The 12,600-nt window shown below is 44.2% G+C and overlaps 2 non-coding genes across 2 annotated transcripts; both read right to left on the minus strand.

The window, feature by feature from the left end:
- Nucleotides 1-9,538: 9,538 nt before the first annotated feature.
- Nucleotides 9,539-9,717, minus strand: LOC117149472. The gene has a single exon (XR_004460323.1). It is a non-coding gene; the product is annotated as a 5.8S ribosomal RNA (ribosomal RNA).
- A 684-nt stretch (nt 9,718-10,401) lies between these two features.
- Nucleotides 10,402-12,396, minus strand: LOC117149473. Its single transcript, XR_004460324.1, has one exon. It is a non-coding gene; the product is annotated as a small subunit ribosomal RNA (ribosomal RNA).
- Nucleotides 12,397-12,600: the final 204 nt, after the last annotated feature.

Raw genomic sequence — 12,600 nt, forward strand, 5'->3', positions numbered from 1 at the left:
CCCTCCCAATGAGCTTCTTGTAGTTGGCTGAGGCCCGCCTCAGCTCGACCACTACACGCTCTATAGCGGCACCGTCATCAACGACGCCTTCCATTCTTGGAGTAGGCGACGAAGTCTCCGGACTTCGCGCCTTGCAGCGCAGAGGTCGGCAGTCCACCAACGTGCTCTCCTGTTGGGCGATCGAATTGACTTTCTTCCCAGCGCAATATCACATACATTATGTACTATACTGCGCAGGGTCGAAACTTGCCTGGTCCAACGGCGACTCTTGAGAAGTTTTCCGGAAGTTCGGCTGCTCTACTCACCATTTCCTCCTTGAACAATCGCCAACGTGCATTGGAGAAGTTCCAGGACGGCACAGGAGCTATGCTCTCAACTGCGCGCGCGGGTAGTTGGTTCGGCCACAACAGTAATGATGTTGTGGTCACTCAATTCCCACTCGTCCACTCTCCACTCATATGTGGCCCACATAGATGCTGCCTCATTGACGATTGTCACGTCGATATCGCTAGTAGCTCTGTGATTATCGAACGTGTACACCTCTGTTGACTGGTTTAGGGCGGCGACTCTTGCCTCCAGCATCCACTCTGACAGCAGCTCACCCCGTCTGTAGTTAGCTTGCCCCTCGGCATGACGAGAGAGTTTGCTAAGCCACATGGGGGACACTGCATTCGCGTCGAGCCCAGGATTGCGGGGGTTCTGCTGGCCCTGCACAGGACCGCATCCATGTACCGGAGGTACGGTTCCAGAGGTGCATCAAACTGGCAGTATGCGGCGCAAAGGAAGATTGAGCCAAAGCTCCCTTTAACGACCAGACATACGCCATAATCCGTGGTGAGGGTCTCCACTGGCATACAGATGGCTTCCTGTTGATCTACTAGGATGGCTGCCTTACCTCGCCGATCGGTGAAAATTCTCATTCCTTCAGGCAGCACATCCATTCCGTCCCCGCCGAGATACGGCTCCTGCACCAGCGCGAACATAGACTCCGATCTCCTGAGTCGGACTCCGAGCTCGATGGTCGCAGCTCTGCCTCGGCCACAGTTCGCTTGGATGAAGCTAAACATTAATGTCTAGCTTGCACCCTCGCCAGCAACGCCCCGTATATCGGGCACACGTTCGAGAGCATGTAATGCCCCGAGGGTTGCCCTCTGTGACGGCAGTTCCGGCAGTCCACCGGGTTTTGGCACTTTGCCGCCGGTTGTGGCCTTGTTGCCCGCACTGGCGGCAGACATTGTCCTTCTGCCGGCATTCGCTGACCTTGTGGTCGAAACCCACGCATCTGTGGCAGGCGTATGTGCGGACCTGTGCTCGCATCGGAATGAGAACCACTTGATGTAGACACGACCTACATCAAGCTTCGCCATCGCGCGGTCGTCTACCTCTAGCGTTACATTTACTGTGGCGCCGTCGGTTACCGACCACGCCTTGGTCACCAGGTGCACGGACTTCTTAAATTGGGACATAGTCATATCGCTGTCGAAGTTATTTCCATGCAGCTCCTGCATGAATTCCTCAGGGCCGATAGCTGTGTCGACGTCATAGACGACGACCTTCGGCTTCTCGGCCGCATTCCGTGCCACATTTAGGCCCAACTCAGCGAACCTCTTTGATGCTACCACCTTCTGCAGCTCTCCAACTGAAGGAGTACGAATGATCGCACCACCACCTCGACGGAGCTCACGTACCTCATGTACTCTGACTCCGAGGGAGGGTGCAACCATCGTTCGCACCTTTTCCGCTATAGCTTTCCCCGATAGCGCAGGGTCGTCGCACTTCACCACCGCTGACCACGTCTCGCGAACCTTGGTGGTCCGCGGGGCAGCGATGGGTGCAACCTGTGGCATCTGGGGAGCATTGGCGGCCGTATTCTTTAACGGATTCGACGACGGCGGCGGCATAGCGAGCCGCGTCTCCAGTTCTCCACACCGGGAGCATTAACGCCAGCACCAGCTCATCGTAGCGGCTGATAGCATACGAGAGCTCTTCCGTGTCCACTTCTCCTAGGCTGCGGAAGCTGCTTCTCACCATGCGCTGGGTGGCCGACAGCTCTGCCATCATGGCTGCTTGCCCAGCACGGGCGGCAGCGGTAGCGGCAGTGGCAGTGGTGGCAACAATTTTAGCAGCAGTGGAAACGGCGGAGGCAGCAGTGTGGTCGGCAGCAGGGGCAGCAGTAGGATCAACAGCGGTGGCAGCAGCGTGGGGGGGGGTAGTCGCCCGGGCGTCCTCCAGCGACGAAAACGCCTCCTCCAGTACACCAACGGGTTCTGGCACTCCATTCGATGCCAGGGCAACCAATTTCGCCTGCGTCGGCGCCGAGCTCTTAGAGGCCAGATGGCTTCTGCGCCTGCGTCGTTTGGACTTCCTCGAAGCACTACTTCCGCTCAAGGCACTCACGCTGCTGTCGCTCTCGATCGGCATAACTCCGATGGTGGCTCCTCCTACCGTCGACGCCAGCAACCGTATGCTCGTTTGCTCAGTGACAAAAGGTAGATGCTCTAGAGCTCCACCTATCGGTAGCGTCTGGTAGCACTAAAACTGTCCCTATACACAAACCCTAGCAGTGACTGCCACCAATAAGCTTTTGACAGCTGCTCAAAAAGCTTACTCGAAAAAACTTACTCGTAAGCTCGCCTCGCAGCACGTGCGGAGTGGAAAATTTCCAATAGTTTATTGTTAATAATTTCCAAACCGCTTGTTTTTAACACTCGACAATTTTCACTCGACTTCCGCGGAGCACTAAATCACCGATTTAATTACTTTCCAACAAGGAAAACTTAGTTATTCGCAATCTGTACACGAGCGCAACGAAAACACGTCCGTCGTTAATCCATTCATGCGCGTCACTAATTAGATGACGAGGCATTTGGCTATTTTTTTTTTTTTTGATCGCGGAGGTATGGAAATCTATCGAAAGATACTAGGTCTGTCAACACTTCAGTTTCCTAGCATGCACGATTCATTGCTGAACCGAAGTTCCGCAACGCCTACGTACTAAAACCATCCTCATAGCCATTTATATATTACCATTATTTGCGATGTTTATGCCTTTATTGATGTTATGCCAAGACAGCAAGCAAATGTTTTGAACCAAACGTTTTAGCTAAGTCCAATCTCGGGAAAACCCGCTCAGGTACATGAACTGTTTAAAACAACCGAGACTGCCTCTCATAACCTGGACGCTAATGATATGACTATCATATTTGCTGAGGAGACCCTTCGCTATCAATCTTTTAACGGATTGACCACTCCAGATCCCCCTCCAGTTCAGGGTGGCAGAATGGAATTCAATGTCACCTGCGGCTTCGAATCTGCGACGCAATTCAGTTCGTATGTCCGGTCTGTCGTATCTATTGATTTTGCGCTGGTGCGCATCATCCATAGAGTGTCCGTCTGTCACAATTTGTATGTCGATCACATCAATGTGATTTTGTCGTAGTGCCACCAGGTCCGGTTTATTAAGGCCGGATTCGCACTGCAGACTTGGTTCAACAATGACCGCGCAGCCTCTCTCCTCAAGTCCCCGCTTGATTCGATTTACTACGCAGTTGTGTCTAGCTACGCGCCTCCCATGCGATCGGTAACATTTTTGCATTATATGGTTTGTTGTTTCGGGAGCGTCACATCCTGCACGACACTGTCGTTCCAATTCGTGCCTTCCCCTTGTAGTACGAGACTTCGTGGGTAGGGCATTTATCCGCAGACGAATACCGTCTATATATTCCTTTCCTGTTAGTAAACGCGTGGGTTGATTAACCCACCCGTGTTGCGGTCCCCAATGGCCCGCTTCACGGAGTCCGCTGCCATCAACTGAGAGGTACAATTTGTTCGCCCAATATTTTTCTATTGCCGGACGCGATAACAATTCATGTTGTTCTGCAAATAATCTATCTCGGGCCCGTTGTTTTTCGGCTTCGAGGAAAGAGCTGGCTACCTCGTTTTGCGTGAGGTGAGGCCATTTAATATTACTCAAACGTCTTAGCCTTAACATTGGAGCTACCCATCTAAGTGATGGAATTCCGAGACCTCCACTTTTTGGGGGTGCGTGAATGAATGCTATCGGCACATCCAGCGGAAGATTTAGCCATCTTCGCACATAGTATCGTATTAGTTTGTCAGTTTTTCGTAGGACGCCTATCGCCACACTCCCAAGGGCTAACTTGTGATAGAGCTGTGGGATAAGGACAGTCCTTAGGGCGAACATCCTCTGTTGTGGTTTGAGGGGGGCCTTTGTCAATCTTTGTAGCTTTGGACCAATGTCCTCGGCCGGATTGCATCGAACCCTCCCAGTTGCAGTGAAGTTGATGCCTAAGTACTTCCACTCGTCCGTTCGCTTCAATGATGGAATCTCTCTTGAGCCTACGTAAAAGCTCTGTGCCTCTAGCACGGTACACTTCTGTTTCGGCTGGCCCTTAATGCCAACGGTAAAACATTTGTCGGCATTAAGTTTGAGGCCGACGAGAGATAGAAAATCCAACGTTCTGTCCAACAATACTTGAAGTCCCATTCGAGTTTCAGCAAATAGTACCAAATCATCTGCAAACGCGGCCGCGTTAGTAATGGCATTTCCGACTCTAGCACCAATTTCGCTGGGTAGGTTTCTAAGTAACCTGTCCATTACCAAGTTAAATAGAATAGGAGACAAAGGGTCACCCTGCTTCACTCCTCTAGCAGGGACGAATTCCTCTGAACTCCAACCGTCCCCATTGAGACTGGTACCGCCACCCTCGTACGTATTCTGTACGTAGTCAACGAAGCCCTTTGGCGCACCATAAGCACGTAAGGTGTCATATATAGATGCATGCGATAGAGAATCGAATGCCTTGCTTACATCTAAATTTGCGATGTAGCAAGATCTAAAGTGCTTATGGCTATGCCTCAAGACTAAGTCAACTATCGTCGCATTATCGGCACATCCGTCGGTAGGTAAGAAGCCCCGCTGGCGCGGGTCCCAATTGATTGATGAGTTCAACCGGGTTGCCAATATTGCATTTAGCTGTCTTACCAGGACTGAAGGCACCGATATTGGACGAAAGTCTTGCGGTCGCTTCGCCGTCACCGTCTTCGGGATGAAGACAGTTCTGGCCAGTCGGATAGAGTGTGGTAGATTGCCGCACCATAGAATTAGGTTCATTATTCGTAGCATAATACCTGACGGCACCTCCCTGGCTGTTTTTGGAGTTATCCCGTCAGGCCCCGGAGATGAAGATAATGAGATTCTTGATGCCCTAAGGTCATGCTCCGTAATAGCAGACCAAACCCTCTCAAGCGAGTGATCCATTTGTATCACTTCTCCACTGCAAGAGCTTGGGCTAGGCTGAGTCATTACTTCTCTCCAGTAGGGAACCATTACTTCTTGGCTTGGCATTACCGACTCATCAGTTCCATTTAGCAAGGACTTAATGCATCTTCCTTTATGCTTATCCCAGTTGCGCTGGGTGACAGCATACTGTTGCCTTCTGCTTTCTCTCCTATTTCGAGGTCTCCGAGGAGGTCTCGTCAGCGTGTGTCGTACACCCTGTGCCGGAAAAATTCCTAGGAGATATAGCGATAAGCATTGGAGAGTGGTTTCCTTTCCCTCGAGCTCTGCCCTGTCAATGATCGTTTGTAGCTCTTGGGCTCTCCATTTGGAATGGCATTCTACGGGGCTATACCCACGCAGTGTCCGCAAAATTTCCCTGTTCGACTGTTCGAAGGGAGTGATTGGAGTTGTTTCTGATGTTGTTACTTGGTGGTTTTGCTCACTTCTACTAGGGCGGCGCCTTATGGTTAGATTAGCAACTTCCGGGACGCGAGCTGATTGCCCTCTTATCTGCTCTATTTTCTCCTTATAATCGCCCCTCTGTCTTAGCTTTTTGATGGCTTCGACGCTGCGGTTTGCAAAATACACCGCTAGTTGCTTGTTTATGTGTTTATGTCCATTTGCTGTGAGCTCAACCTCCTTTCTCGCCATCATCCACTTCTCTTCCTCACTCCACCTTGCCTTTATCTCGACACGTCGACGTTCTTCATCAAGTTCGTCTGGGTGCCGAGATCGCATGTGAACACCGAGTCCTCTCTTGCTGTTAAAGGACCGGCCACATACTGTGCAGGGAACCCTAGATAGAGTAGCCGCTGCGTTTGGTTCATATTGGTCCTCCGGGAAGGTGTCCACGGAGGGTCGGGTCGTCATCAGATTGTGTAAATTCATCCGAGGCTCGTTATTTCTATTTGTAGTTCCAATATGAATAAATTTCCTCTGGGGAACCAACCCATCGGAAAAGTTTTGCCGCTCAAATTAGCTGCTAAACAAGTTTAGCATTACCGGGGACCACCACGAGGAGGTTTTGAGTCGACTTGAGTAAAGGAGAGACTTGTGAGTTACAGAGTAAAATTCCCCTTCCGCACACCATATGATATGACTTACGAATTACAGAAAAATACTCCCCCTCTGCTCGCAATTACCCCAGATCCCCTGGAGGCCCCGGCGAGTCTAATTAGATGACGAGGCATTTGGCTACCTTAAGAGAGTCATAGTTACTCCCGCCGTTGACCCGCGCTTACTTGAATTTCTTCACTTTGACATTCAGAGCACTGGGCAGAAATCACATTGTGTCAACACCCGCTAGGGCCATCACAATGCTTTGTTTTAATTAGACAGTCGGATTCCCCAAGTCCGTGCCAGTTCTGAATTGATTGTTAATTGATAATCGTTATAATTGATAAGAACTAATTGGTTTAACCCAAATAGTATTCTTAAAAATTTTAGCAAGAAAGTTCCACAATTGGCTACGTAACTAAACTATCCGGGGAACAAGTAACTAACATAAATGCTAGAAACTCTATTTACCCAGAACGAGCACATAAACCATGTTATTGTTTCCCAATCAAGCCCGACTATCTCAATCTTCAGAGCCAATCCTTATCCCGAAGTTACGGATCTAATTTGCCGACTTCCCTTACCTACATTATTCTATCGACTAGAGACTCTTCACCTTGGAGACCAGCTGCGGATATTGGTACGGCCTGTTGAGAAGTTTGCGTGTCCCCACCATAAATTTTCAAGGTCCGAGGAGAAAATATCGACACAACAGTATATGTCATGCTCTTCTAGCCCATCTACCATATCTCTCTGCGAAAGACTTCCATGGTAGTACGGCTATAAAACAGAAAAGAAAACTCTTCCGATATCTCTCGACGGCTTCTTTATGGTCGTTCCTGTTGCCAGGATGAGCACGAGGCCCATATTTAATAACAAACGGATACTCAACAGGTTACGGAATTGGAACCGTATTCCCTTTCGTTCAAAATTATTCAAGTGTATTATATTCGCTTTGTTTATATAGTTAGGCATTTTTGTTTTACTTGAAAATTTTCGGCTTTCGCCTTGAACTTAGGACCGACTAACTCGTGATCAACCACTGTTCACACGAAACCCTTCTCCACTTCAGTCCTCCAAGGTCTCATTCGATTATTTGCTACTACCACCAAGATCTGTACCAATGGCAGCTCCATGCAGGCTTACGCCAAACACTTCTACGCATACCATTGTACCTTCCTACTCACTAAAGTTTCAAAATTTATATCACAAGTAATATAAATCATCTACTTTAGCGGTAATGTATAGGTATACAACTTAAGCGCCATCCATTTTAAGGGCTAGTTGCTTCGGCAGGTGAGTTGTTACACACTCCTTAGCGGATTTCGACTTCCATGATCACCGTCCTGCTGTTTTAAGCAACCAACGCCTTTCATGGTATCTGCATGAGTTGTTAATTTGGGCACCGTAACATTACGTTTGGTTCATCCCACAGCGCCAGTTCTGCTTACCAAAAGTGGCCCACTGGGCACATTATATCATAACCTTGAACTTCATATCAAGAAAGTTAAGGTTCTTACCCATTTAAAGTTTGAGAATAGGTTAAGATCGTTTCGACCCTAAGGCCTCTAATCATTCGCTTTACCAGATAAGATTATTTTATATAATATTAAAATGCACCAGCTATCCTGAGGGAAACTTCGGAAGGAACCAGCTACTAGATGGTTCGATTGGTCTTTCGCCCCTATACTCAATTCTGACAATCGATTTGCACGTCAGAACTGTTTCGGTCTTCCATCAGGGTTTCCCCTGACTTCAACCTGATCAAGTATAGTTCACCATCTTTCGGGTCACAGCATATATGCTCAAGGTACGTTCCAGTTAGAGGCATAAATAATATAAATATACATTATACATAACTATATAGAACGCCCCGGGATTGTGTTAATTAGCTATAAATAGCTAAAAAACTAATCCCATTATTAGTCAAGTTAATTACGCTATTAGGTTTACATCCCAATAACTTGCACATATGTTAGACTCCTTGGTCCGTGTTTCAAGACGGGTCCCGAAGGTATCCTGAATCTTTCGCATTGTTAATCATACAAGAGCATATAATAAACACAAAAATCAATGATAATTATGCCATTATATAATTCCGAAAAATTAACGCTCTGTAATAATATAAATCTATCAGCACTTTATCAAATTAATAACATTTATTCTGTGTTAAAATGCAAGCAATTTAATTGGAATAAACTATAAGTTATATTTTATGATAAATTTGGGATATGCTAATAGATTACAATGTCCTTATATGGAAAAAATGCACATTATTCTTAATAATATTATTTAAATATTACAATTTTAATGATGAATTTTCCATAACGGATATTCAGGTTCATCGGGCTTAACCTCTAAGCAGTTTCACGTACTGTTTAACTCTCTATTCAGAGTTCTTTTCAACTTTCCCTCACGGTACTTGTTTACTATCGGTCTCATGGTTATATTTAGTTTTAGATGGAGTTTACCACCCACTTAGTGCTGCACTATCAAGCAACACGACTCTTTGGAAACATCATCTAGTAATCATTAACGTTATACGGGCCTGGCACCCTCTATGGGTAAATGGCCTCATTTAAGAAGGACTTAAATCATTAATTTCTCATACTAGAATATTGACGCTCCATACACTGCATCTCACATTTGCCATATAGACAAAGTGACTTAGTGCTGAACTGTTTTCTTTTCGCTCGCCGCTACTAAGAAAATCCTTGTTAGTTTCTTTTCCTCCCCTAATTAATATGCTTAAATTCAGGGGGTAGTCCCATATGAGTTGAGGTTGTATATATAACTATTTTTTGCCATAAATTCTTTATATATAAATGATAAAACAATCAATTAAATTCGTTATAAATAGTTCCAATAGTTCTTGTAAGCAAAGTTATTTTTTATCCATTTAACGAACCAACGAAGAATAATAACAAAACCAAGATTTTTCTTTTTCCGAATCATTAATAAGAGACAATTCTAGATGAAAAATATTTCAATTTTTTATGCTAGACATTTCTCAGTATTATTTGATTGAAAAAGAAAATATTTCTCTTCGTTTTTCACATTCAAATGTGAGATAATGTTTTTCATTTCTTTTTTAATATTATGAATAAAATCATTATTTAATCCAATAATATACCATATGCTTATAAAAAATTTATAAACAACTTAATTAGCATAGTCTTACAACCCTCAACCATATGTAGTCCAAGCAGCACTATAAAATTAATTAAAGTACATAACAGCATGGACTGCGATATGCGTTCAAAATGTCGATGTTCATGTGTCCTGCAGTTCACACGATGACGCACAGTTTGCTGCGTTCTTCATCGACCCATGAGCCGAGTGATCCACCGCTTAGAGTTTTATAATTCATTTTTATATAATATCAATATTGTTTTTATTGAAAGAAATTAAAAATACACCATTTTACTGGCATATATCAATTCCTTCAATAAATTTATTTTTATACCTAAAAATAAATGTTGCGATATGTCTTAGTTTCATATAAGCATTATGTATCATAAAAATCTGGTTATGGTTTGCTATTTTGGGTGACACATACTGCAAAATTTATATAAAACATTAACCTGATGGATGACAGGTACAAACATTGTATATTTTAGGTTGTTGCATTAGCCAACGTATGCTCATAACATAGATGAACAATACATATTCGCAACGCGTGTATATTATGGTCCATATACACACACTTATTTTGAATACCACATTCAAAATTATTTTAATTTTAATTCGACTTCTACTTTCAAATTTTGTTCAGTTTCTTCGATTTCCATTTTCGAGAATTTGTTTTTATAGGAAACGCCATTGTTGTAGTAGGTACTGCCACAAATACGCACAACAACATTAATAATGTTAAAGTCTTTTTATGAGGTTGCCAAGCCCCACATATAAAATAAAAGCCATCTTCATTTTATTTTGACTTTAACTTTTGATTCCGTGGAATCATTTTGTAATATTTTTATTTTGGTAAATTGTATTTATTTGTATTATAACAAATGTTTATTAACGATAAGGATATTATACAATAATGATCCTTCCGCAGGTTCACCTACGGAAACCTTGTTACGACTTTTACTTCCTCTAAATAATCAAGTTCGGTCAACTTTTGCGAAACAACCGTAACACGCAAGGCGTCACAGTGATCACGTCCGGAGACCTCACTAAATAATTCAATCGGTAGTAGCGACGGGCGGTGTGTACAAATGGCAGGGACGTAATCAATGCGAGTTAATGACTCACACTTACTGGGAATTCCAAGTTCATGTGAACAGTTTCAGTTCACAATCCCAAGCATGAAAGTGGTTCAGCGGTTTACCCGGACCTCTCGGTCTAGGAAATACACGTTGATACTTTCATTGTAGCGCGCGTGCAGCCCAGGACATCTAAGGGCATCACAGACCTGTTATTGCTCAATCTCATTATTGCTAGACGCAATTTGTCCATTTAAGAAGCTAGTGTCCTTATAATGGGACAAACCAACAGGTACGGCTCCACTTACATAAACACATTCAAACACAATAAACATTTTACTGCCACCATGAATGAAGGCTACATAAGCTTCAGCACCATAATCCTGAAGATATCTATTTAATATATTTGAGTCTCGTTCGTTATCGGAATTAACCAGACAAATCACTCCACGAACTAAGAACGGCCATGCACCACCACCCATAGATTCGAGAAAGAGCTATCAATCTGTCTTACACACTTATGTTCGGACCTGGTAAGTTTTCCCGTGTTGAGTCAAATTAAGCCGCAGGCTCCACTCCTGGTGGTGCCCTTCCGTCAATTCCTTTAAGTTTCAGCTTTGCAACCATACTTCCCCCGGAGCCCAAAAGCTTTGGTTTCCCGGGAAGCGACTGAGAGAGCCATAAAAGTAGCTACACCCAATTGCTAGCTGGCATCGTTTATGGTTAGAACTAGGGCGGTATCTGATCGCCTTCGAACCTCTAACTTTCGTTCTTGATTAATGAAAACATCTTTGGCAAATGCTTTCGCTTAAGTTAGTCTTACGACGGTCCAAGAATTTCACCTCTCGCGTCGTAATACTAATGCCCCCAAACTGCTTCTATTAATCATTACCTCTTGATCTGAAAACCAATGAAAGCAGAACAGAGGTCTTATTTCATTATCCCATGCACAGAATATTCAGGCATTTGAAGCCTGCTTTAAGCACTCTAATTTGTTCAAAGTAATAGTACCGGCCCACAATAACACTCGTTTAAGAGCACTAGTGCAGGTTTTTAAATAGGAGGAACATATGAAAAAATACAAGTATTTAATCACATATAAGAACTCCACCGGTAATACGCTTACATACATAAAGGTATAGTACTAACCACAATTGTAAGTTGTACTACCCGTATGAAGCACAAGTTCAACTACGAACGTTTTAACCGCAACAACTTTAATATACGCTATTGGAGCTGGAATTACCGCGGCTGCTGGCACCAGACTTGCCCTCCAATTGGTCCTTGTTAAAGGATTTAAAGTGTACTCATTCCAATTACAGGGCCTCGGATATGAGTCCTGTATTGTTATTTTTCGTCACTACCTCCCCGAGCTGGGAGTGGGTAATTTACGCGCCTGCTGCCTTCCTTAGATGTGGTAGCCGTTTCTCAGGCTCCCTCTCCGGAATCGAACCCTGATTCCCCGTTACCCGTTGCAACCATGGTAGTCCTAGATACTACCATCAAAAGTTGATAGGGCAGACATTTGAAAGATCTGTCGTCGGTACAAGACCATACGATCTGCATGTTATCTAGAGTTCAACCAATATAACGATCTTGCGATCGCTTGGTTTTAGCCTAATAAAAGCACATGTCCCATAAGGTTCATGTTTTAATTGCATGTATTAGCTCTAGAATTACCACAGTTATCCAAGTAACTGTTAACGATCTAAGGAACCATAACTGATATAATGAGCCTTTTGCGGTTTCACTTTTAATTCGTGTGTACTTAGACATGCATGGCTTAATCTTTGAGACAAGCATATAACTACTGGCAGGATCAACCAGAATAATGTTTTTCCTTCATATTCCATTCATATATTTTGAATCGAAATAAGCAATATAATAGATATATAGATATATAGATTTTTCACTTTATATAATTCCATGATTTTTATTATATTGAATAAAATTCAATATTTCGCCTTTGGGTAAAATTTTAAATATATAAGTAAAAAAATCCATTCGATTACGGCCATTTTTATATAGCATTCG

The sequence above is a fragment of the Drosophila mauritiana genome, unplaced genomic scaffold, assembly GCF_004382145.1.
Source record: "Drosophila mauritiana strain mau12 unplaced genomic scaffold, ASM438214v1 U_226, whole genome shotgun sequence".
Taxonomy (NCBI): domain Eukaryota; kingdom Metazoa; phylum Arthropoda; class Insecta; order Diptera; family Drosophilidae; genus Drosophila; species Drosophila mauritiana.